This window comes from Rhinolophus sinicus, chromosome 16 (assembly GCF_057876585.1).
Source record: "Rhinolophus sinicus isolate RSI-liver-muscle chromosome 16, RSI-T2T, whole genome shotgun sequence".
In the NCBI taxonomy this organism is placed as follows: Eukaryota; Metazoa; Chordata; class Mammalia; order Chiroptera; family Rhinolophidae; genus Rhinolophus; species Rhinolophus sinicus.
In genome coordinates this window covers 174,209,845-174,236,223 of record NC_142516.1, presented here as the reverse complement: position 1 = coordinate 174,236,223, position 26,379 = coordinate 174,209,845, and positions in this window count along the sequence as shown.

The window sequence follows — 26,379 nt, the reverse complement described above, 5'->3', positions numbered from 1 at the left end:
TTTATATAATCCTTATTTTTATACGTGTTAGTTTCCATGTAGTTCTCTCTTAGTGTTTTAATATCACTCATGACCATATTCACATTGGATTTCAAATCCTTCGTTTTTTTATTCAATGGTCACCAGAGTTTTTCTCATATCCTTCAGCACATCTCACTTCTTTTCATGCTTCCTACTTTGTTTAACTATGATACTACAAATATCTCACCATTTTCTTTAGCTTCGTTATTATTCCTCGCCTTTCTTGAAACTAAAATCACACATCCTTTCCAATTGTACTATTTCAGATGATAGCCTTTTCATTGTCCCCAGCTTCCTTTTCTTTGCAATTATTCATTTGCTTTGTCAGCTACTATCTCCATGAAAAGATTTGAACTGTGGTGTCCTACATTTTTAGAAAGCTTTTCCCAATCATCAGTTCTTCTGATAATTAGTACAAAACACTTACCAGCAACTTTCTCTACTTCTTTGAGTCCTGAAAATGAATTATTTATGCAGCGTATGTAGGATGATTTTTGGTTTTCGTCTAGTTCTTTGATGAACCAGAGCTTCTATTCAGATGCTATATTAAATTCCTAGTTTAAAATTTACCACATAATTAAAATGTGCAGTGGAATCTCAGGGGTGAAATCTTTTTTTTTTTTTTTTTTTTTTTCTCAAGAATATAGCATGATTTAGTAAACTGAAAGGAGGCAAAGGTCATAAATACAGCAAAATTAGCTTTATACTTTTCAAAGCACATGCTTATGCCTTATTTTTGATAGGGAATATCTGTCCTCTCCCACTGTCATGGAATTGTTACTTAAGTTAAATCTCTGTAAATCATCTATATTGTCTGGACATCTGATGTTATACCTATGTTTGTTTCTTCTGCAACATGTTCACTTTCTTTTCAAAATCAGTTTTTTGTTTTTTTTTTAATTTAATGGGAACATTCCTAAAAGGAACACGTCTTTCAAAAAAATTAAACACCATGTGCTGATAGCACAATGACAAGTAGGGAAGGAAGAACAGAAACATAGGACAAAAAGAGAGTGTAACTGTACTAATTCCTGCTGCCACACTACAAGTATGAACACACACACACACACACACACACACGCAGGCTTACACTCACTCCACTCCTACTACTATTAGCAAATACTAATGAGATATGCAGAATTTAAGAAATTGAGTTGAGCCACAGTTATCTCAGCACTTAAGTAATAATAATATAATCATTAACACTTGAGTTTTAATAACAAATTTTACAGGTAAATAAATTCTAGGATAGCTGGGACTAAATAGCTAAAAGAATAAGAGAGAAAAATAAAATGAGAGAGAGGAGAAAAATTTCTCACAAGGTTCATGTTTTCATACCTGGAAGTTTTATTTGACTTTTTATCACTTGGCTCCTAAGTCTAGCAATTAAACATATGTTAGTTACATTATACACACTTAATTTTGAAAATATATGAAAGTGGCACATACATATATTAAAATGGGCCATTAATATTAAAACATAATAAATAAACAGATGGTATCTACCAGGTAAGCATAAGGAAGCAGAAATAATTGCAAGCCGCTGTTTAGAATAATAGAAGTATGTAGTTTCTAACCATACTGATATTGTTTTAGAGCCAACTTACTTACTGGCTTTATTTTGAACACATTACATCATAATAAATTAACATTATTAATTTTGTCTTTAAAATGGTGATGAAAAAGTAGCATCCAATTCATACTGCTATAATGAGCATGATGCTTTTGTCATAATAGATGAAAAGTATTTTGCCTTGTGCCTAGCACCTGATAACAACTGAATAAAGACAAAACTATTTTATTATTAATAGTGTCTCTAGGACCTTCTCTAAACTGTCAGTCAAAACTCTAACTATGATACAAAATTAGAATAAAGCACTGTGTGTTCTTTCAAAGACAGAGGGTGTAGAGATGAGGTGCTCTACATTGTAAGGTCTTTCACCTCAGGGCTTTGTCTTTGTCTTTTCCAGCAGCTGGTGGAATCTAACACAATGCCTGACACCAATAAGCACTAAATCATTTCTTGTAGGATGAATGAACTCTCATATGTGAAAGACAATTGGAGTTGCAAAAAATTATGCTTAATAGGGTATTCTTTGAATAACAGGTTATCTGAAACAAAACAGTACAATAAGAAAATGCATATTTTAAAAGCTAGGACATTGTATTGGATGCTGTGAATTAAGAGAGTTTTGAATTATATAAATGGAAAAATATGCGGTTGAACTCATATTTTGCCCTATGTTAAGAATATGAGACCGAAAATAGTGTTTTCTTTAAGTTTTTAAATTGTGGCTAGAAAATCATGACACCTGACCAGCAAACTTGGTAACATGTATAAAGTATGCTTTTTATTCAAATACAATTTACAACCTGATGCATATTTATAGAAATCCACAACTCTAAGTATGTTACACAATAATTAGGAAAATAATCATAAGCATTTCAAATAAATGATTATGATCAATATTGCCTTTACACAACCAGTCCAAAATTTAAGCTTTTCTTATCTCATTTTATTGAATTTCCAGTATTCTAGATATTATTGTGGAAAGTTTCTCAGATATTACATAGTGTATTTATCATGATTCTCCAGAGAAAAAGAACCAAGATGGTATATATATAAGAGCAATATAAAATACATATATATGTATACTTATACAGAGGGTGCCAAAACAATGTATACACATTTTAAGAAAGGAAAAACCTACTAAAATTGTAATACTCAATATATACCGATATAAAAAAATGAATACAAGTCACATTTGATTTCCGCAATTACAAGAGGTGCTCAAAGTGGTTACCATCCGCGTCAAGACACTTCTGATTACGGTGAACTACGGCTTGAGCAACATTATCCAGTGTCCGCTTGCATACATTTTTTTGGCACCTCCAGTATATATAAGAGTAGATATATTATGGCAATTGGTTCATGTAGTATGGAGGCTGAGAGGTCCAACCATCTGCCAGCTGCAAAGTGGAGAACTAGGAAAAGTGATGATGTATTTCAGTTGGAGTCTGAAGGTCTGAGAACCAGTAGTTCTGATGTCAGGCAAAGATGGATATTCCAGCTCAAGAAAAGAGAGAAAAATTGCCCTCACTCCCAATTTTGTTCTATTCAGCTCTCAATGGATTAGATGATGCCCACCCACAGTGGTGAGAGTAGATCTTCTTTATTTGATCTACTGATTCAAATGCTAATCTCTTCCAGAAACACTGTCAAAAACACACCCAGAAATAATGTTTTACCAGTTAGTTATCTGGGCATCCCTTAGCCCAGTCAAGTTAAAACTAAATTAACCATCACACATGGTGATTATCATGTTCTTAGTACTACCCACTTTTAATCCAAACATACACTCGTTCCACAATGAACCCACTTTTGTGGACAGAATTATTGTCTCTCATTCCCTATTTTTCCGTCTCAGCTCATGTTCCAAGATTTACAGTCCTTGACTCATACGTTATGCCCTTTCTATTTATTAATTCCTTCAGCTCCTTCTCTCTCTAGGAGTCCTTGGGCAGCTATTTCTAACACTGCTTCCCACCTTAGAGCCTGGATCTAGGACCCTGGTTAATTTTCCTTCTGTTAGAAGGAGGTAGGGGAGAAATCAAGTCATAGCATAATCACCGTATTTTCAGTGAAGGAGGGCAGATCAGTACAGGTCAAGGATTGTTTTGGAAAAAAAAGCTCATGATGTGAGATTGTACAAAAGAGAAAAATCAATGCAAGGGAGGGGGAAGAAAAAAAATATTGGCTTGAAGGATGTTTGCCAATTTTTGTTCAAATATCTGGTTGTTTTATAATTAGAACAAATATTAATTAGGACACATACGTTAGACAAAATGAAAGGCTATAACCATCATCTCTCTCTCTGTATATACACAATATTTTACTTGCTATTGGCTGAAAGTATTTTTTAAAAAGTGTTTCAAATGTTCATTTTCTAAATAAGAAAGGAGAGCTAAAGTGAAAAAAAAAAAATATGATCATGAACAGATTGAGTCACCCTTATTTTCATTGCCATGTTACTTATAATAGCTATGACATGGAAGCAACCTAAGTGCCCTTCAATAGATAATTGGATAAAAAGAAGTAGTACATATATATACAATGGAGTATTCCTCAGCCATATAAAAGAATGCAGCCTTATCATTTGAGATAACATGGATGGACCTAGAAGGTTTTATGCTAAGTGCAGTTGGCCAGACAGAGAAAGACAAATACCATGTGATTTCATTTATATGTAGAATCTAAAGCAAAACAGAAACAGACTCAAATACAAATAACAAACCGATAGTTGCAACATGGCAGGGAGGTTGGGGGACTGAGTGAAAAGGGTAAAGGGATTAAGTACAAATTGGTAGTTATAAAATAGTCATGGGGATGTAAAATACAGCACAGAGAATATAGTCAATAATATGGTAATATCTATGTATGGTGCCAGGTGGGCACTAGACTTATCAAAGGGATCACTTTGTAAATTATATAGATGTCCAACCACTATGCTGTACAATTGAAAAAAATAAAATAAAAATAAAACCTTAAATTATATCTGCTTGAAAAACTTTATACAACAGCTTTATTGAAATAAAATTTACATATCATACTACATCCATTTTAAACTGATTACTGTTTTTTGTTTTTGTTTTCAGTATAATCAGTTATTCAACCATTACCACAATTACTTTTAAAACATTTTCATCACTCTGAAAAGAAACTCCATACCACTAGGCCTAGGCCACTAATATATTAATCTGCTCTCTTTGTCTATACATTTGTGTATTCTGTACATGTTTTTTAAATGGAATCCTAAATTCAAAAATACTTTGTTGCTTATATAATGTATTTGAGATTCATCCATTTTGTAGTATGCAGCATCATTTCATTTATTTTTTTTATTAAACAATATTCCACTGCACATTTGTTCACCATTTTATTTACCATACCATTTTATTTACTATCCGTCACTTAATGGAGAATTGGATCATTTTCATTATTGGCTATTAAGTGAAATTTTGCTATGAGTATTTGTGTACAGGTTTTGTGTGACATGTTCTTATTTGTCTTGAGAATTGCTTCACTTTTCACTGGGTGGCCCAGCTATGTCACAGGATAGACTATAACATGAGTGCAGTGCAGCCAAGATAAGATGGTGTCTAACTGCCACTCAGGGAAGTGACCAGCACGTACTTTGAGGTCACTGAGAACAGACAACATGAACATCAGGCTCAAACAATACAGTGTGTATTGATATGTAACAAGGTGTGCTGGTTTTGTCAGTCTTTTCAAAGAACCAAACTTTTGTTTTGTTGGTTTTCTCTATTGTCTTCTATTTTTTTCATTATTAACCTTCATCGAATCTTTATCATGTCCTTCCTTCTACTACTATCTTTAGGTTTAGTTAGCTCTTTTTGTTGTTGGTGGTGCCTTTTTGTTTATTTTTTCAGCTTTTTACTTTTTTAACACATTATTTTGACATTCAATATCATTTTATATTAATTTCAGGTATACAGCACTGTGGTCGGACAGTTATATAATTTAAGAAGTGGTCCTCCCGACTAGCCTAGTATTCACCTGACACAATTCATAGTTATTACTGTATTACTGACTATATTCTCTATGGCTATGCTGTACTTTACATCCTGATGACTATTTGGTAAGTACCAATTTGTACTCGTAATCCTTTCACCTTTTTCAACCTGTCCCCCAAGCCCCCTCCCATCTATCACCCCAACAAATCTTGTATCCATCTGACACCATACATAGTTATTACAACATTATTGAGTATATTCCTTATGCTATACCTTACATCACCATCACTACTTTGTAGCAACCAATTTGTATTTAATCTCTCATCCCGTTTCACTCACCCCCAACCCACCTCTCACTTGACAACTATCAAAATTTCTCTGTATCTATGAATTTATTTGTTTGTTTGTTTGTTTTGTTTTTTAGATTCCACATATAAGTAAAATCACATTGTATCTGTCTTTTTCTGTTTGACGTATTCCACTCAGCACAATACCCTCCAGGTCCATCCATGCCACCACAGATGGCAAGAACCCATTACCTCCCATGTCCAAGTGATAGTCCATTGTATATATGTACCACCTTCTCTTTATCCATTCTTCCATTGGCAGATACCCAGGCTTCCTCCACACCTTGGTTATTGTAAACAATGCTGCAATGAACATATGGATGCACTTGTCCCCTCAAAATAGCGTTTTGGGTTTCTTTAGATAAATACCCAGAAATGGGATTACTGGGTCCTTCTTTGTCTCTTGTTATAGCCTTTGTTTTAAAGTCTGTTTTGTCTGAGATAAGTATTGCTACCTTTTCTGTTGTTTCCATTTTCACGGAATATTTTTTTTTCCATCCTTTTACATTCAGTCTATATGTATCTTTTGATTTGAAGTGAGTCTCTTGTAGGCAACGTATGTAAGGGTCTTGTTTTCTTATCCTTTCAGCCACTTTATCTTTTGATTGGAGCACTTAATCCATTTAGACATATAGTTGCCTTTTTAATTAATTAATTAATTAATTATTATTATTATTATTTTTTTTTATCTGAAACAAGTCCCTCTAACATTCTTCGTAATACTGGTTTGGTGGTGATGCACTTCTTTAGCTTTTTCTTGTCTGGAAAGTTCTTTATCTGTCCCTCCACTCTAGATAGCTTTGCTGGGTAGAGTAATCTTGGTTGTAGGCCCTTGTTTTTCATTACTTTGAATATTTCTTGCCAATCCCTTCTGGTCTGTGAAGTTCCTGTTAAGAAATCAGCTGACAGTCTTATGAGAGCTCCTTGGTAGGTAATTAACTATACTCATCTCTTGCTGCTGTTAAAATTCTCTTTTTTTTCCATAGCCTTGGCATTTTAATTATGATGTGTCTTGGTGTGGGTGTCTGGCTTCATCTTGTTTAGGACTCTGTGCTTCCTGGGCTTGAATATTCATTTCCTATGCCAGGTTAGGGACGTTTTCAGTCATTATATCTTCAAATAGGTTTTCAATTCCTTGTTCCCTTTCTTCTATTTCTGGTACCCCTATCATGCGAATGTTGGTACACTTGATGTCCCAGAGGCCCCTTAAACTATTGTCATTTTTTTTTGGATTTTTTTTTCTTTTTGCTGTTTTGATTGGGTGTGTTCTGCTACCTTATCTTCTAAATCGCTGGTTCTATCCTCTGCTTCGTCTAATCTACTGTTGATTTTTCAGTTATTGTATTCTTTAATTTAGACTGATTCTTTTTTTATGTTTTATATCGCCATTTTTATGTTCCCTAACTCTACATTGAAGTTCTCCCTGAGATCAGTGAGCATCCTTATAACCAGTGTTTGGCACTCTGCATCTGGTAGATTGCTTGTCTCTATTTTGTTTAGTTCTTTTTCTGGAACTTTGTTCTGTTCTTTTATTTGGGACATATTTCTTTGTCACCGCATTTTGGCTGCCTCTCTGTGTTTGTTGCTATGTATTAGGTAGGGCTGCTCTGTCTTCTGGATATAGTTGAGTGGCCTTATGTAGTAGGTGTGCTGTGGGGCCCAGTGAGGCAGTCTTCCTGGGCTCCAGAGTTGGGTGTTCCAGGTGTATCTCTTGTCTGAGTTGTGTGTGCCCTCCTGTTGTAGTTGATCCTTGGTTGTGGTTTGCATATCAGTAGGAGGGACTGACACTTGATTTGTTATGAGTACTGGCCATAATTATATTGGAGGAACTGGAACAAGGGCTGACCCTACAGAGCTGGGTTTGCTTTAGCAGGGCTCTTGTGCCTGCCCATTCTCCCCATTGGTGTGTCATCCATGGAGGCAGCTGGGTGGTCTTCTGGCTTGATCTGAAGCTGGCCACCAGGCATGCCAGCCTGGGGTCTCCTGGGAGAGGATCTGCTTCAGGCCAAGTTTAGTTGCAGCCTGTGCCCTGACCTGGGCTAACTGGTATGTTCTACAAAGCAATCTTCAGATGGCCACTGCCTGTACTGGGCTTGGAGGTACCTTGAGAGTCCAAACCTCCAACTGAGGCCCCCTGCCACTAGTGCTAGGATTGGGGGTGCTCAGCCAGAGGTATAGGACACAGTGAAGCCAAATGCTGCTTGTTTGGATTTTATAAACCTTTGAGAATTTTTATGAGTCTGCAGCATGAGTTAAGACAGGTTGTTTGTACTGAAAAGCCACTAGAAGCAGCTTGGGTGAAAGTTGGATGGGGCAGGGCAATGATAGCCAGTTTGATGGAGCTTCAGATATGGCATCTGCTTTCATCTGCATGCAGGGAAGGGCAGGGCTCAAAAAAGAAACAATGGCTTCCACTAGCTCCTCTATCTGAAAGCTGTTGCTTCAGCCTTCACCCTGAGGCTAGACAATTCAGTTCCTACCTGTATGTCCTTGGTGCCTTTTGAGCTGCTAACCCAGTGCTGGAGCTCAGAGTGAGTGAGACCCTCAGTAAAAAAACTCATGAGTGGGCTTTTTAAGAGGAGCACTTACCATGTTTCTCCAAAAATAAGACCTAGCTGGACAATCAGCTCTAATGCATCTTTTGGAGCAAAAATTAATATAAGACCCGGGCTTATTTTACTTATTTTTCTATAAGACTGGGTCTTATATAATATGATATATGATGTGATGTGATATGATATAATAGAATACCAGGTCTTACATTAATTTTTACTCCAGAAGATGCATTAGAGCTGTTTGGCTAGGTCTTATTTTTGGGAAACATGTAGGACTGCCGCTGTCCTCAGGCTCACTCAGCACAACCTTTGTTAGTTTTCACAGCCAAATGTTATGGGGATTTCTCTCTCCAGCACTGGAACTCTGGGTTGGGGTGCCTGGTGTGGGGCTGGAACCCCTCACTCCTCCGGGGGGACCTCTGCAGCTGAAATATCCCTCCCAATTTTTAATGGTTACACATGGGTGTGGCACCGGCCCATTCAGTCTCTCTACCCCTCCTAATAGTCTTGAGATGGCTTCTTCTGTATGTCCATAATTGTAAGGCTTCGGTTCCGGAAGATTTCAGGTGATTCTGAATCATGACTGTTCTGTAGTTTAGTTGTAATTGTTGTTGTCCTGAGAGAAGGTGAGCACAGTGTTTAACTACTCTGCCATCTTGACTGGAAGTCTTTTGTTTCTTAAGAAAGAAGGTTAAAATGCTGATTTGACGTTTGGGATGTGAACACCTCAGCTGTTTGGACTGAGGTAATCAGAGATAGTACAAAGCTAGGAGAAACCTTAGACCCTAGAACTCTACTGGCAAGTAGCAGGCTGAGATAGCTATTCAGTTGCAGATGCATTTTATGTTTTACGAGGGAAAAAAAAAAGGAAAGATAACACAGATGCTAACAAAAACCCCAAGGGAAGAATTGAAAACCCAGGAAAATTATTTTCTGGCCTTGAGACCTATTCAGAGAACTACCAACATTTGTCTGACTGGATGTCAGCATTTCTATGAACTAGTTTCTTCTTTTATCCTCCTTATTTTCCCCCTTTTGAAGCAGAATGCCTCTGGTTCCTATCCTATCCCTATCCCAAGTTATATGGTGGGTGTTTCTTGAGGACAGAGAGGCAGATTGCTTATCTATTAACCTGCACAGATCTGCAGATCTGGAGAAGTTATACTCCTATATGTCTATAGTTATACAGGTAGAGATTTAAGGGATGTAGAGACTTAAGGGACTACACTGGGGTTCCTTTGTTATACCTGGACCTGATGTAGATGATGAGAGTGTGGACTGAACTGATGCAATTATGGGATGAGACTTTTAAGGCACTTTCAAGGGGATTTGGTGCATTTTGCATAGTAGAAATACATGATTCATTGGAAACCTGGGAGAAAACCATGGTAGGCAGGCTTTTGGGTGGTCTCCAATGAACCCTGCCTCCTAGTATTCATGTTCTGATAAAATTTATTCCACCTGAGTGGGGGCTATACTTTTTTTTTTTTTTTTTTTACTTGCTTCTAGTGAACAAAATATGACAGAAGTGATGAGATGTCACTTCTGATATTAGGTTTTAAAAAGAGTTTGTTTTTCATCTTGTGAACTCTTTTTTATTTCTCTTTCTCTGTCTCTCTCATTTGTATCTCTGTCTCTCTCTATATCTATCTTTGTCTCTATCTCCCTCTTTAATTCTATCTCTCTCCATCCTTATGTCTTACTTTGCTTTGAGGAAAGAAAGTTTACCATAGTGCTTGAATTCCTATGGAACTGACAACATGGTAAGAACTTGTTTTTTTAGCCATCATCTGGTGAAAACCTGAGGCTTGGCAATAGCCATGCCAGTGTGCTTGGAAGCAGTGCTTCCTGCACAGGAGCATGTGATTACTGTAGTCCCAGACAATACCTTGATTGAAGCTTTGATTTAGGTAAATCCACACACCTAAGTTGTTCCCATATTTCTGTCCTACAGAAACTATGAAATAAGAGAATGTTGATGCTTTCAGCTGCCATGTTTTGGGGTAATTTGTTATCCAGTAATACATACCAAATACATTATGCTATGAAATGTCTTTCGAAACCTCAGCTCTGGCGTCTGTATTCCTTTAAATAACAAAGGATGAGAGCAAATGGTACCTTATAGCTTCCAGAAATTATGGTTTTCTTTAACTATAATGCATTTCTTTTGCCATAACATAGAAAGCCAGCATATTCATCATTCATGACACACATACTAAAGTGATATTTTATTTGTAAATACTAGAACAAATTTCAAATGTGTCATCCAAGCGTCTGCTCAATGTTAACAAAACTGTGCTTCACTTGTCCCAGAGGAAATTGTAGAAAAGGATAAAATACAAATAAATTCTTTAGTAATTGTATATATATATTGGTATTTTTGTGTATATATATATATATATATATATATATATATATATATATATATACCAAAATAGTAAGATAATCAAACTCTCAGCCTCAATTCATTATCATCTGAGAGACTGAATTTGATTGGTCTGTCTTGGAATGTTGAATGCTGTGAAGAACATTTGTGTGTGAACATTTTATGTGAAGAACATAAAAAATAGATTGATTATATCAATAATATTTTAAAATCATTGTAGCCTGGTATATAAAGAAAAAAGCAAAATCAAATATGTTACCTCAAATCGGGTTAAGTTAATATACAAGTTAAGTTTACATTCCATGAGTTCCAAGCAATCATTATGCCTTTAACAATGTGGTAAAGAAATAGTGAAAATATACCACCACCTATTTAAAAACTGAATTATTGGACCTTAGGCTTTTATAGCTACAGTGCTAAATGAGACTATTAGCAATGCATGTATCATGTGTGTATGTATTAGTTTTCAGTTTAGGAGGAATAGCAGCCCATTATACTAGTTAAGAGCACAGAAGTGAGACCAAATTGCTCAGGGTTCTAATTCCAGCCCTATTGTCTACTTTGGAAAACTTGGGCAAGTTATTTAACCTCCCTATAACGAAGACTATAGTATCTCTTCTAGACTCCCCTGAATCAAGATCCCTTTCATTGTTTTTGTTAATTCCATGTCCACCTATGTGTTATTTTCTTCAAATTTCTACACCAGGGGCCCTGTTCAGAGGACTTGGATTTGCAGCTCAAGCGGTCAGTAGAGAGCAGGATGTGCCTGGACACTTACAGCTGCCTGGGGTATTGTTAACCAATGACTAACTGGTGCAGCAAGGTGAAAGTTTAGCTCATTTGCCTGAGGGCAAAATATAAGACTTACTTTATACTCCAGAGTCTCCCCCAGGGATAAGGCCACGTTTAGCAAGAAATTACACCTCACTGGGTTTCTTTACCTGTCCTAAGGAGCATCTACCATTTCCTACTGGTTTCTCCTGGGAGCACTTTCTAGATAAATCATTTGTTTAATAATCGTCATTCCAGAGTCTTCTTCTGGGAAAACTGAAAAAAAATTGTAATGCAGTCTCTAAGTCAAAGACTGTTGAGAGGGTTCAGTGAGTCACTGCATGCAAAACACTTATAACAATAAGTAGTAGCACATATTATGTGATACATGTGTATTAGTATATTAATTATAAAATAATAAAACAAAATATGTTCCAATTAATACAACAAATAACTTGTTGAATGCTTACAATATAGTACACACATTCTACACACCAAAAAACAAGAAATCAATTGTCTCATATTTATTCAGATATGTTCAATCTATATAGGGAGACAGACAATTAAGCTAATATTAAAAATTCAATCTAGTCAATATTGTGACACTAATACACACCAAGTGCTAATAATTATCTAAAAACATATAAAAAGGGCATCTTGGCTTTTAACTCAGCCCATATTCAAGCAAGAGACTAGCCAGAAAGACTAAGTAGAAATTAAATAATTTGAAAAGTGGGAAGGGTCATGGAAGAGTGAAATAGACAAAAACAATAATATGTGTAAGTGTTGAAAGATTTGGAAGAATTTTACAAATTATTATTATTGTTATTATCATTTGAGTTCAGTGCAGGTGTGTGTGTAAATGTGTGTTAAAGTATGTGGTAATGTATGTGTGTCTGTTTTGGGGTGCATTGGTGTGTGTGTGTGTGTGTGTGTGTGTGTGTGTGTGTGTGAGTGTGTACATGAGTATGTCTCTGTTTTGAGGTATATTTGGGGGAGCAGGGATGGCATTGAGGCTGCAGAGGTAGGCAGAAACTGTACTAGTATTCTAAGATATATTCAAGATTTTGTACTTCATCCTAAAGGCAATGTCAAGTGAACTAAGGATTTTTTTAGGAGAATGGAATGTTAGAAAGACAAGTTTGGCAACTGTGTTAAGAATGGAATAGAGGACAGGGATGGTAAATAGGTTTTCAACTCACATGCCAACGCTGATCAATTGGTAGTGGCTGCCTGTTGCACTTGTTGAGAAGGATTTTGAAGTCTCGTCCAGGCTTCGTAGGAAAGAACACCATGATTGATTATCAATGTCTTCCATTTATTTTCCATGCCCTAACCCTTTCTTTATTGAATCTGTCCTCTACAGTGTATATCTGTTATAGATATCAGATGTAGATCAAGTGATAGCATCATACAAAAATACAAATGGAAATCTTTTTTCTCTGAATGTTTCTAACCTTGAAAATGCAATGATATTTTTACTTGTCTTACAATGAAGTATATGGGTTAGCACAGAATCAGCACATAGATATATTAAAATTATTAATTTAATTATTTCAGCCAATTTGTAAACACTGTATGGAAACAAAACTCTGGCAATATATACTTATCATAGTATCAGAATAAAAAGTAAACCAAATACATAAATAAGAAGGACACGTTGAGACTAGTTAAGGATTATGAGAGAACATTGTGTTTGTAAATATATGGCCTGTGCTCATACTTTCCCTCTCTCCCACTTCAGTTGGTAAATGCCCCTCCTGGTATATGTTTTACATATTGCCCTGCTAATTTAGATTTAATTGCTTGAATGTTATAAAAGATTTCGAAGCAAACTTTGAATAACAAATACTTCCTGGTAGTGCAAAGAATAAAGCATTCAGAGGCAGGCAAGCCTACTTTATAATCCTGACTTTGTCATGTATCAACAGCCAGTTCTCAGGCAAGTTTTCCTCAGTGTGTATATTGTCTAAATATATAGTACAAATATTTTATGAGGCTCAGACCAGTAATATGTATGCATAAAACGTGCAATTGATAAAATGATGTAATGACTTCTGAAAAACTTTCAAATTATAGCTCCTATATTATATTACATTAATTGTTAAAAAAAAAGCCGAAATTAATTTCCAAGTCATCACATGCTAAGAACTGTTTAAGAACAACAACAACAAAAAAAACCCATAAAATACCCATTTGCTTTCAGTCTATTATATACTAAAATGTTAGGTATTGGGATTACTAGTTTAAAAATTCAAGGTTCACATAATAATAAGCTAATAATTCCAAGAGGTATGTATGTGAACCTCATTCCCCATTAGGCAAAGTGTACCCTATGTCAGATTTCCTATGGTCTCCACAACAGAAAATCACAGACTGAATATTAAATATAAATGTAACTGTAAATCAATTTTTGTAGAACTACTTTGAATTGCTTTCATAGCCCATGGTTGTTAATATATAATTTCTGAGGTGAAACATGGCTTCAGATACTATTGAACTCCCCCAAATGCCTACACAAGAGATCAGATATGAGAGTAAAAACATATTTTCACTTTTTACTGGCTAGTGATCACTTTTCCAAATGACATCTTCATTGATAGTACCGCTCATTGCAAAATGTGTTTAATTCTATTAAATAAGATAATGTTGGCAATGGAACTCATGATTTTACAAAATTAAGGATTTCCACTGTGCTTAATGTAACTTAAGAGAACTCTGCATTGAAGTATGGTTGAGATATGTTCAGTTTCTTTGTGCTCCATAAGGTGCTGTATTAACATGACTCCAGGGCCTGGAGTTTTAAACCCGAAAAATAGAGCAAAAGTTTTCAAGGAAATGAGTCCTATAGCAGTCAAATATTTGGAAAAATATTATTTGAAAAATTAGTCTACTTGATCCTGCATTAAATTTATAGTGATTTTGATAGAAACTAGCAACATACAAAACCATTCTTCTATTATTGACACTTACATATGGTAAAATAATTCAGGTTTTCAGAAAGTGTTTTATTAATTTCACAGAATATCACATTCAATGGTTCACCATTTAATACACCATTAGTGCATCATTGCTCAACTACATAAAGAGCAAAATACTAGAGAAATGAGCCATTTTATAAATTCTGACTATTTTTAGAATTAAAATCTGTTTTGTGATCACTAGCAATTTTATGTCGCACATTATCATCTTCTTTTCATTTAGTAGAAGCATGGGGAAAGAAAATGTACTATCCAGTCATGGTTGAGTTTCTTTATGTTGCACTTCAGTTTTCTGGGCATTACTAGTAGCTTTTATTTCACAGTTGTTTCTTGTTTAAGTCTCACACAAGATGACAACAGCATGGGGCAAATCATTTTTGGCTTAATTTGAAATGCTGTTTCCAGGGTATTTTAACAGCAGCAATTCTCATATGGGCAAGTAAAGATCATAAATGTTATCTGTAGCTCCCCAGATAAACTACAAATAGAAAAACAGACAACAGAATTTGTAAAGTGGTAAAGGAATTTAGTATGTCTGAGTCATGCTAGTAGAGTTTGAACATGGAAAAAAAAATATATATATATAAATATATGTGTGTGTGTGTGTGTGTGTGTGTGTGTGTGTGTGTTTCAGAATGGTATTCTTAAAAAGAAACAGTAAAAGTCATCTGATTAACCAAAAAAAGGTGTGAAAGTATTTCAACAAAAATGGATTGCTGTAAACTTTGGAGCAAGAACTGGGTGTTGCAGACCCTTCTATCCTTTACCTCAGGCAAATGACCATCCATCTGTTGGTTTAAAAAAAGAACGAACAAATGGGATGGCCAATCCAGTCATATTTAAGCACAGTCAAGCACTAAAATTAACTCCATGTAATATTGTTGTATATATTAGAAAAAGTTGACATCAGGCAGAAATCATTTTTTTCGTAATATTTCAGATAACAATAAGCATCTCAGTTGTCATGCTTTAAATGCAAATCCTGACTAATTCAGCATTTCATCAGTGTTTGTCAATTTTTGGAACTTCTTAACATTCTGGACAAAATCTTCGAGACCTGTATTTATCGATAACTGATTTAGAGTGACTGTTTGAATATCACAGGAAAAGTATTTGTGTCTCATTACTATCTAGCACCAACATTCTTAATAAAATCTTTGCATGGAGAAGTCCAATGAGACTGCATGTGGGTTTTTCTATATCATCTCTAGCTAAATTCTAACTAGCCAATTATATAATAAGGTTATTTCCTCCCTAGATCTGTATTCTATTCTTGTGTAATTTAAGCCTATTCTTGTATAATTAAGTAAATTACATCCACTTTTTAAAAGCCATTGAATTATACTGATGATTCATACTGTTTGTTTTAAATAAAACTCCAAATGTTTTCACTTGAAGATCAGATTTTCCTTTCTGCATATATAGTAATTGATTTTTGTGAAATGCAATGTAAAAATTTATATTTAAGCCAAATAAAAATCAAAATTTTGGTTGGAAAGGTGATGATCCAAGGCATTTAAAATTTATTTATACATATAAGAGGCACTATTTTCATCCTTCATGTACTTTAAATTATTCTGCTGAGACTGAGATGAATTAATTTGGAAAAGATACTATACGTGCAGAGATACTGTCTGAAAGTCATACCCACATAAAAAGTAGTGGGGGGAGAAACATCTGAAGTATGTCAACTTTTACTAATTCTTACCAAATTTTCTTTTTGTTGTTTTATTTTTGCATTCATAAACATCTCTCCTACCTGTTGCTTCCCCCTGACCTATAGTATTTCACTCACACGTAGACTGTACATCCTCTCCAAACAAATACAGGACTAGGTATTACCCATGTCACTTTGGTAATTAAGTGAACAAATATAAGTTCACATCAATTAGATTTAATACCAATGAGTTTGCCATCATAATGATATAGTAGATATTTGTAGTCAAAACCAGTTATTTCTAAAATATTAAATAAAGTATACATACCCTCATAAGTTTTAAAAACAGTAATTTTTGAGGGGAGATGTGAAAGAAGAAACAGACTATTCAATTACCTATATGAAAAAATCTTATCCAAAAACATTCATTATCATTTGGTTGCATAAGATAGATATGCTTAAAGAGGGCAGATATGTTTTGTTGTGTTTTCTCCGTATGAAAATTGTCCTAAACATATATTTGTAAATATAAATACAATTACTGAAACTTACTGTAAAAATGTTTTTTGAAGAAGGGTTGGTATCCTGTCCTCTCCTACTTTTTCCAGACCAGTGATGCCTCTTACCTTCAGAGAGCTCTAATCACCAATGCTACTCTGCTTCCTCTGACTTTTCTTTTGAACATAACCTTTATTTTCTCTCCAAGATTCACAGATATTATTATTTTTCTCCATAGTTCATATAACTTTTTTAGTATTTACTTTTCTATTTTTATAAAGAGTTCTTAGCTTCCTTTGCCAAGCCCCTTAATTTATTAATACATTTTAATGTTTCTATATTAATTCTTTATGTAAGAAGTATGTTTCTGAGAACAATGTGTGTAGAGGCCTCATTGTGCTTACACCAATATATATATATATATATGTATAAAAGATACGTGTATCTAGGAGAATAAACGTGGCTTATTACTTAAGGTAACATTCCAAATTCAAATTCTATGTTCACTTATTTTACTCATTACAAGTAAAAATAATAAACTGTGTAAAAGAAGAAATTATATAACCAAAATACAAATGCAAATTAAAGTTTTGTTTATACACCATATCTTATCTGTAAGATTGGCAAGCATTCAAATTTTGCAAAAATACTTTTTTTTTTTTTTTTTTTTGCCAAGGCTGTGGGAAACAAGAACTCATACATTTTTGTTGGGAAAACAAAACAGTGCAACCTTATGACAGGGAACTTGGCAAAATACATAACACATGTACCCTTTTACACTGATATCTCATTTCAAGAAATCTATACTAAAATACACTGTCACAAATTCAAAAATACATATACACAAGTATATGTGTTGCAGTAGTGTTTGCAATTTTAAACAGTGCATGGTAGATACAACTTATTTTCTATCAATAGATTGAATATATTATGGTACCCCACTTCCCACAGTGGAGACTTTGCAGTTGTAAAGAGTACAATGTATATGTCTGTATAATTCTATGATGTAATAGATGGGCTTTATTATTTTACAAATAAAAACTGAAGTGTGTATAGTATTATGTTGGTGCAAAAGTAATTGTGGTTTTTGCTATTGTTTTTAACCCTTTGAACCTCAGTTACTTTTGTACCAACTTAATAGGGTACAAGGGCAAGGTAGGGATTTATTGTCTCTCAGCGCCTAATCTCCCATTCTTTGTCCTTTTTTTGTGGAGGAATATCTTCTGAAAATTTCTCTTTACGGCTAGCAAACATGTTCAGCTTTGTCCAGAGAAAGCACTGGAGTGACATTTTAAGGGGACAGAGGTAGGGCTTCACTCCCTTTCTCAGTTCTGGTCCTGCTTCCGTTTTTCCACTTTTCCTTTTTTAAGCATGGCTGCTGAGGTCCATTGATGCTCATAGTCTAAGAACAAATACATATTAAAAAAGAGGAGACTTAATTCGCTGTCGAAAATAAGAGAAGAGACTCCCACCCCACGTCCCTTTTCTTAGAGTATTTACTTTAGAAAACTCCTCAGTTCTTTCTTTGCCTCTTTGAAATGTATGTACCTCCTTTAGGGCAAATGAGTAACCCAGAAACCTGGACACCTGGTCAAGGCCTGGGAGCCATCTCTTTGAAATGTAATCATCAAGCAAGATATCGGTCCTATCTTCCAGTTTCCTGGCAGGATGCAAGCCTAACCTTAGCTGGTGCCTGGCTCTGGCTCCAAATTTCAAATCTCCCTTGAGTCATAAAGATACAAGAAATTATTTTTTTTTATTTTTAAAAAACATTTAGCAAAACAAGTGGCTACTCCAATTACCAAGTCATTTAGGATGAAATATATGTAACAAATGGTGCTCCTGAGTCCTTTAACTCAAGGATTAGTTATTATTTATCTTGAAAAATGTATACAGTGAATCACTTGACTACATAAAATGATGCGATTTTTCTTAGTGTCTTTGCAATCACTTTAGGGCTCGCCTGTGATGCACATTACATTCTGGTTTAAGGCTCTTTCAATAATAAAACTGTTTTTCTGTTCTACTTTTCTTGGAGAGGTTTTCTGAGGTGGCAGGAGATTTTCTGTTCAATTATATTGCCCCAACAATATTACTGGACGTCACAGAGTCTCCCAACCTAGAGGATGTTTTTATGACAGTTTTAATCCAAGCTCTCTGGCCATTGTCTCCCTGCCTCCGGGACCCTAGGTTTTGATCACCTCTGCCTACAAGCTCAGGCCACACACTCCTGCTCAATGGACTATTTTTATGAGCAACCTCCTCCCACCACTCAAACAACTCCTTCCCTACTCAACAGCGGTTTCTACAGACCATCTTCGGCTGTGTTCTTAGTTACCTATTTACCTGCCAAGCTGCCACTCCCACCCAGCTCTGGCTGTACCCTCCATCAACTCTCCCAAACTCAGTGAACACTTGTATAGACCTGGTGTGCCCTGCCCACACCTGTGGCAACTGTAGGTGACTCCTCTAGCACAGACCCAGCCTGTATTCTCAAGCAACTTACTTTGACTCCAGTAGGATATATTTTTTTCCCCTGTGTTTGTCAAACCCTTTTCAAAGAGTTTTGAATTTGAGTCTCAATCTTTGGGTAGGGTCTCTCTCATTTTTTTTTTTTTTTATCACTACCCTCCTTTAGTCAATAGATTGGAGTTTCATGTTTGCATTTGCATTTGCTAATTTTACAACTTTTGGAGTATTTTCTTACTGCTTTTAGCAATCAATCAGCTTTGTCTTCTTAAATACTCTTCATATTCAAATTTCCTTTTTACAGTTATGAGCATTTTCTATCTCCTGATTGGATTGGACTGATAAAGAATTGACACAGGTAGTGGTCCCAGGAGATAGCCTCTCTAAGATGGGATTGGGTCTGGATTCTGTGTAGTGCTGGCTCCTTGCAAATGGTCGCTGGGAAACTAGGGATCCATAGCATGCAGTGGCTACTATGTATTAAGTTATCACATGTCATTGATTGTGATAAAATTCCAACTGAAACGAGTGCCTTGACAGCCTAGGAGGTGCTCCACTTGCTGTTATGGGAGTAATGATGGGGAACTGCCTGACTGCAGTATTATGTGAATGGCCTATACCCCTTATAGATAGACAATGGCAGGCTCAAGTTTTTAACTCTGAGTTTAAGTTCAGTCTGACAACTAAGGAGCTTCCAAGGCAGCCATGAAATAATCTGTTATTTCTTGTCTCTACAGAACCAATCTTGCTAAAAATAAACACAAAATGTATTTCTGTGCAGCAGAAATACAACATCAACTGAATTCAAAGCCTCACCAAGTTTCTTATGTGAGAAATAAGACATGAGTTAGGAAAAAAAGGGGACCCTGACTGTTGAGACTGAGGACAGATGAAGCTGAGGACTTGGGAGCCCTGGGTTCCTCAGCCGTCCTTGCAGTGGAACTATCACGCCCTCCGTTTCTTCTCATCCACTTGCCTTTCTGTACTTGTAAGAGAGAACACTCTCAACTCAGATCCCATCACAAACACCTTCTATGTCCATGAAACTCATAGCAGTGCCCCCTCCCTACCAAGACAGTTCATCAGAAGCAAGTACTATTCTTGGTGGAACTGCAGGTGTGCATGCCATGAGAAATGTAGGACAAAACCATCGGTGGTAACATCTACTAAATTCCATGGATGTCACCTGTTTCATCTGCACAGACATCAGTGCTTGAGTAATAACTGGATTATTTCCAACTTTTTAACCTGGTTTTAGCTTCAGTCACAAATGCTCTTTTGATGTCTTATCTTTATTGGGCAAATCCTCATGGCCCCTGGCATTAGGGATGCAGCTATTGGTTTCACTGGTACTGTTTTCTCAATATCAATATGCAAAGATTATTAGAAGTAATTTTTCCTTAACTTGAAGGACAATAGTACAACTTTACAGTTTAGTCTGAGGGCTACATCAATACTGTTCTCTGCCATAATATCATCTGCAAATACTTTGATTCTCTTCACGTGCCACAAAACATCACACTGCTCACTACTGATTGCTTTATTTTGATTAGGTTTAATGAGTAGGAAGTAGAAGTTACTTGAATATCTTAGTATGACATCTGCCAACTAGAGGAGAAATTAGTGGACCTCACAGATTCTCTTCACAACCCAAAGGATGCTGTTCTGTTTACTATCTCTCAACACAGAGCATGTTTTTACCGCAGCCTGCAAGCAAAATCTTTTGTAAATAACCTTCGAATGGAACAAAGCCATGCTGTTTTGTTTTTTTTTACACATTGTCCATGGTTATTTTTATAGTACAATGATAGAGTAGTTTTGACACTCTTCATATCTACCACAGATCCAAAAAATATTTATTATATTGTCCTTTACAGGAAAAGTTTCTCAACTCTTGAAATAAAGGGTAGGAGATAAACGTGAAAGAACTTTAGGGACTTGCTATCTAAATAAAGTTCCTGAGGGTATAGTGGTCATCAGGATACCAAGACATCCCCTCGAAGCTGACGAAAAGTTTCTGTACCATGCAGTGTAATATATACTACGCCTTTTTCAATTGCAGATAACCTATTCCACATTTGAATGTTCAAGATGTGGTATATAAATGAACCTCTCAGAACAGGTCCATACTTTAGATATATTTGAATGCCCACCAAAAAGCATCCCCTGAATCAGAGGGTCTTAGAAGTCAGACCAATAATATGCCCTGTGGATGTGAGTCATACTATTTCCCCAGACTTGTTAGTGCTTGTTCAACTGGCCCATAAACAAATGGCCATGGTGGCAGAGAGCACTCTGTTAATGGACTTCTATTTATCACCACCATCCAGCTACTTAACTGCCAATAGCAGAGTTCAACACTGAGCCCATGATATGGAACCATTACCTAGAGAACCAGCCAGACATCTAGGGATAGGCTGATTACATTGGATCTCTTCCATCATTAAGAGGCTGAGAGATTTATTCTCACTGAAACAGACACATATTCTAGATATGGTTTTGCTTTCTCTGCCTGTTATGCTTCAGCTGGCACCACCACCTGTACACATATAAAAGGTCTATCATCATGATATTACATAAAACACAGTTTTTGATTAAGAAATTGCTTCTACAGAAAAGGAAGAACAACAATAAGATTACACCTGCTAAATTAACTGGTCTTAATACAAATCCTATTATTCACAACCAAATGACTTAATGCCTTAATTAAGACTCAGTTATGGCACCTATCAGGATACAACACACTGAATCGATGGTGTTTTGACTCACAAGATAAGGCTATGCTTTCAATAAGAAACCATGATATGGTGCTGACTCCCCTATAGCCAGAATCCATGGATCTGGGACTCAAGGGATGTGTGTGTGACTCACTTATGATTCCTAATAACCCACTCACCCAGTTTTGCTTTCTATAGCAACAACTTTTACCTCTGATGATTTGGAGGTCTTGATTCTCATCTGGGTAATGCCTCCACTAAAGTTGACATCAATGGTTCCATTAAATTGGAAGATGAGATCAACACATAATCATGTTGGGAATCCGTAAGCCTCTAAATCAATATGTCAAAAAAAGGGCTTGCTGTGGTTGGAATGATTGATTCTGATTACCCACGAGATATTGGATCTCTGCTATGGTTGAAGACAACAAGAGATACGTCTCTACACCAGGGGATTTTATTCTTCTCTGTGTTTCTTCCCAATTCTTATTTTATATACAATGTTTTTGGAAGTTAACTTCACAGTTTAGTCTTATTCATTGCTCTTAAAGTCCTGTCAAAGTACTACTAAAAATGTGGTTATCTGTGTTCAGTAATACTTTGACAGAAATTGAGTAACTGATATAAGAGGAGGTGGATACAACTACGATTGAGACCATTTGCCTTCCTAATTTGGAAAGAAGTTGAAACTATCTCTACTTGAAAGAGAAATAGCCATATCTTATTAAGTTTGAAGAATGGTTTATATGGAGTATCTGAAAGCATGGACCATGCCAGTTATACATTTCTATTTGCTTTAAATCCATAGTTTTGCCATGTTTTGTGATACTAAAGCTGAACCTATTAATAATGTTTCTTCTTTAGGCTTTGTTCATAGAGAGTTGGAATGCCACTGTAAGTCAAAAGCCTTATTTACCAGTAAAGAACCACTCTTCTATGTAACCCTGATTTATTCCTCTTTCTCTCTACCCTGATATAACATACTTTAAGGAGAGAGATGGTTAGGGGTAGGCTAAAGACACATCATCCACAATGAGGACTGAAACAGCATATGCCTGTCTGTGTATTCTGAGTAACTTTGGGGAGGGGGAGGAAATCAAATGTATGTCTATTAGATGCTGTCACCAAAGCCCCAGTCACCATGGGACAGGGGTGACCAAATTCAATGGATGAGGTGTGGGGAAATTTCACAGTGGCAAAGGACACTAACATGACCTTGTTTGTGAGGTCCTTTAGGCCAAATCAGTGTACTATTGTTGCTGCTATATCTGAGTGCATGATTGAGATTAATAAATTGCATGTTTGTTTTTCACTGTACCATGAGCACCACAAAGTATGTGGTCTTGATACTGAAAAGCTCCATGGAGAAAAGTGTTAGTGAGAAAAATTTCCTTGGAACTTTATCCCCAAGTTTATCGGTGAGGATTTACCATGTCTGATGTCCTAAGATCTCGCTATATCGATGACGTCCTGTTAGCGTGCAAGGCAGAAGCCTGAGTTGTTGCATCAGTCCTGATCGAATTGTTATGAAACCCTAGGGATTCATTTATTTTCATCCTAAAACCATGATGACATGCACCTTAGGAGTGATCATAAAAGACTTTCAAACGTTTAGGAAAACATTACCAGTAAATCATGTAGCCATCAGATAACTACACTGCTTTCTGCAAAATGAGCCTAAATTTGGTTCCTTGGTGAACTTCCCTTTGAGAAGTTCTGCTGCTTGGAGTCCTGTAGATGGTAGCCTTAATTAAGTATTATAAAGACAAATAGAACAGATTGGATTTCAACCTCTGTTGGACACTTTATTCAGAATGTCCAAGAGCAGGTTTCAAAAGAGGAAATTCAACTGAAGCCAAGATACTGTAGAAACAAAGAGTGAATATTATGGGGAGACACTTGAGTCTTATATTTCTGCAAGCCTTGTGAACAAAGATTCATTGTTCTTTGTCTTTGACTACCTTTTCTAGTATATTTATATAATGAACAATCACGGAAAATAGACAAATGTCTTTCTCAGAACAAATTGTAGGTTTTCTTACTCCATATTATACAAGATTCAGGTTTTTTATGTCAGGGCCCTTCTTCTGTATGGTAAAAAATGGTGTATAGTCATCTATCTGGGCTGATCAGTGTTGCCCCTGTGGGACTCAGGTTTAAGCAGAACTGAGGCAGCTATGCTGATGTTTACTATTTTTGGTGTGCCAGCAGTAATAATAGCTCTGATCCAGGAGTCTCATCTTCCATAATAATCAACATCCATAATATCGTGGCAAGCTAATACATCCGTTTGCAAGCATGGTAAACATTCAGACCCCTTATAGTTCTTGGTATTCCTGTTTCTGTTTTCTATCCCGCTGTGGTTTCTTTTTTCCTCTTAGATTTCGTCATACAGTATATCTTGCTTCTTTATCTTGTTTTCTACTCCCAAGTTCCTTTCTAGAATATACAAACCATTTAAGATGATTTGTGTCTTTTTGATTAATTGACATGTTTTTAGTTCTTAGAAAAGTACCTGGAACATAGTAGGTGATAGAAAAATATTTATTAAATTAATGAGTAAACTCTATCACCACACATATGATCATAAATGCTTTTCCCAACAATAAACAGAATATATATATATATTTTTGCTTAGTTAACTAATAGGACACAATAATCTGACTTACATGCGAAAAGACTCAAAAATAGGAAAAAAGGGTAGTGCAAAAATGTCCATATGTTTAAAATTCAAATAAAATGGCCAAAAATCATTATGAGAATAATTTTGAAAAGATTAAAACTAAGTTTTAGTGAAGTACTACATACCTAAACCTGCTAGATAAAGCAAATTTACAGTACAGATAATTTAGAGACTCCCATTCTCATAAATATATATTTATGTATTTAAGAATATAAACACATCATTATAAATATATAAATACATAAACAAACTTGGCAATAATAGAAGAAAGCAAGTTAGAAATAGAATAAAAGAGCAGGGGGAATCACAGGACAGGACTTCTCCATGTTCTGATGATTACCACAGAAGAATCTTATGGGAAGACTTTTTGGGAATAATTTTTCAGCCATGCATACGATCCCAAAACAAAGTTCATGTGATTTTTGTCTGGGAGAATTAACAAGTCCACCTGGTTAGAAAATTAAGCTACAGTGTCCTACGCAGCTTTTATTGGTAATACAAATGATAATTTGATCTTCATTGATCTGCATTCTAAATTGGTCAACGGAGATTATTTATTTTTAATTGTTTAGATGAGAGACAAAGTTGTTACTTATTAGCCTTCTAAGAATCCACCAATAACAAATTTAGCTGTGTTTACCTAAGAAGGCAACAATAAACATTAGAACATCTATTAATGAATTCTACAATATTCATTAAATACATATAAAACATACAAGATATAAATCAAGATAAACCTGACTAATATTCAAATGTATACATTATTCTCAAATACATTTTTTCTGTGGTTGGGAATTTGTTTATGCGGAGACCGATTTAAATTATACGTGAGTTTTTGTGAGGATGGTCAGCGTCCCTAACCTCACATTGTTCAAGGGTCAACTGTAAATACATTTACAAAACTAGGAATAGAAGGGAACTTCCTTAGCTTTGTAAAGGGAAACAAAAAAATCTAGAGCTAACATCATCTACAATGACCAAACTTTATAAACATTCCCATTCAACTTAGTGGGAACAAAAACTACTATATCCCAATCACTTCACATTACACTGGAAGTCTTAGCTAATTCCATAAGAAAAGGGAAACTGGGATCACAAGTATTGGCAAGAAAGAAATGAAGACATCAGTTGAAGAAAATATAATTGTTCAAACAGTATATTAAAATGTAGTTTAAATCAATTTTATGGATATAGAATAAGCATACAGAAATGAATATTGAACTTATATAATTACAATAAATAATTAAAATACAACAGAATACATTTTATGCCAAAAATAGCTACAAGGTCCTTAGGAAAAAATCAAATTAGAAGACATGGATGGAGAAATTACAAATATTACTTGTAAAATAAGCTGCCTAAAGGGTGAGACTTACAATGTTAATGGATAACGATATTCAAAATTATGAACAGATTAATCCAAATGATCTATGATTTAAAAAATTCCAATAAAAATCGAACACTACTTTTTCACACTTAGAAAAAAATATATATCTTAAAATAAATAAAGGGAATAAAAGCCCAAGAGAAACAAGATCATTTTTAAGTTAAAATAATGATGTGGAATGTATCCCTATCTAATAACAAGGTATCCTAATGCTATTTTTCTTTGACATATAAGAAACTACGTGTTCGGAAGCCCTCCTGCCATAAAAGCGTAGTAATGCTGGTATACAGCAAATACTAGACAAGGCAAACATCCTTTAAAGTGAATAAACCAATTAGAAAGTAAGAGAAATCTACAGATACTGGAAATCAA